We start from the raw sequence: 840 nt of genomic DNA on the forward strand, positions 1-840 counted from the left end.
CCTCACACCTGAGACTGTACTAGGCACTGTGGCAGCAAAGGGTTCTGTGGCAGAGCCTGGGAAGACCAGCATCGGATGAGCTGCACGTGACCATTTGCAGGAACGTCCAGAAGGGTCAATAAGTCACCGAGTTTCGTCACTCTCCCGGGGGGGGGGGGGGGGGGGTAGGACCTGGGGCCTGCTGATGTAATTGTGTCCTAATTCACTTCTTCCCTCTGCAGTGGGGTGGCCATCATTGGTCTCCAGCAGCAACCTTTTGGGAAAGAAGACGCCGATGTTCATTAGAAAAGAATCCCTAGGAAGGGCGAGGAGATAGAAGATACCTGGGATCCAGAGAGGCTGCTTCTGGCAAAGGTGTGTGTGTGCTAGGCTCTGAGGGAGGGAAAGCTTTGGAGGTGGGGACCCAGGTAGGAGAAAGGTCTTCAGAAAAGCCAGAGCCGGCATTGAGGGCAGCGAGTGTGAATAGTACATGCCCAATTTAGCCGAGGCTGCTTAGCATGCTCAAGAGGGAGACCTGACCTGTCAGGTTGGAGAAGGAGGCTGGATTCGTTCTTCTCACTGTGTGGGTATGATCCGCAGAATGAAGTCTCTGCAAGGGAGTCCCCGTTTACAGACACCTGCCTACTGACCGCATGGTCCACTGGATTCAGAAATATAGAGAAGCTGGGGGACCAGCAGTTAGCGTAATGGCTATGTCGCTGGACTCTCACGTAGTCGACCGCGTCGACTAGTCACGTCCTGGACCCGGTGGCTTAAAACTCACACATGCCAGGCGCGTGTGCATGCATGCCAAAGATCCCGAGAGGAAAATGGAGGAGAAGGGATTGCGGTGTAGGCATC

The 840-nt window shown here is 54.9% G+C and overlaps 1 long non-coding RNA gene across 1 annotated transcript in view; it reads left to right on the forward strand.

Annotated features, from left to right (window-relative positions):
• Positions 1-267: 267 nt before the first annotated feature.
• The window catches only part of LOC102473998 (uncharacterized), a 56930-nt gene continuing 56357 nt past the window's right edge, over positions 268-840 (forward strand). Inside the window, exon 1 of the long non-coding RNA XR_335471.1 lies at positions 268-354. This is a non-coding gene — a long non-coding RNA (uncharacterized LOC102473998). The remainder of the gene's footprint in view (positions 355-840) is intronic.

The sequence above is a fragment of the Tupaia chinensis genome, unplaced genomic scaffold (genome assembly GCF_000334495.1).
Source record: "Tupaia chinensis unplaced genomic scaffold, TupChi_1.0 Scaffold000424_1, whole genome shotgun sequence".
Classification (NCBI taxonomy): domain Eukaryota; kingdom Metazoa; phylum Chordata; class Mammalia; order Scandentia; family Tupaiidae; genus Tupaia; species Tupaia belangeri.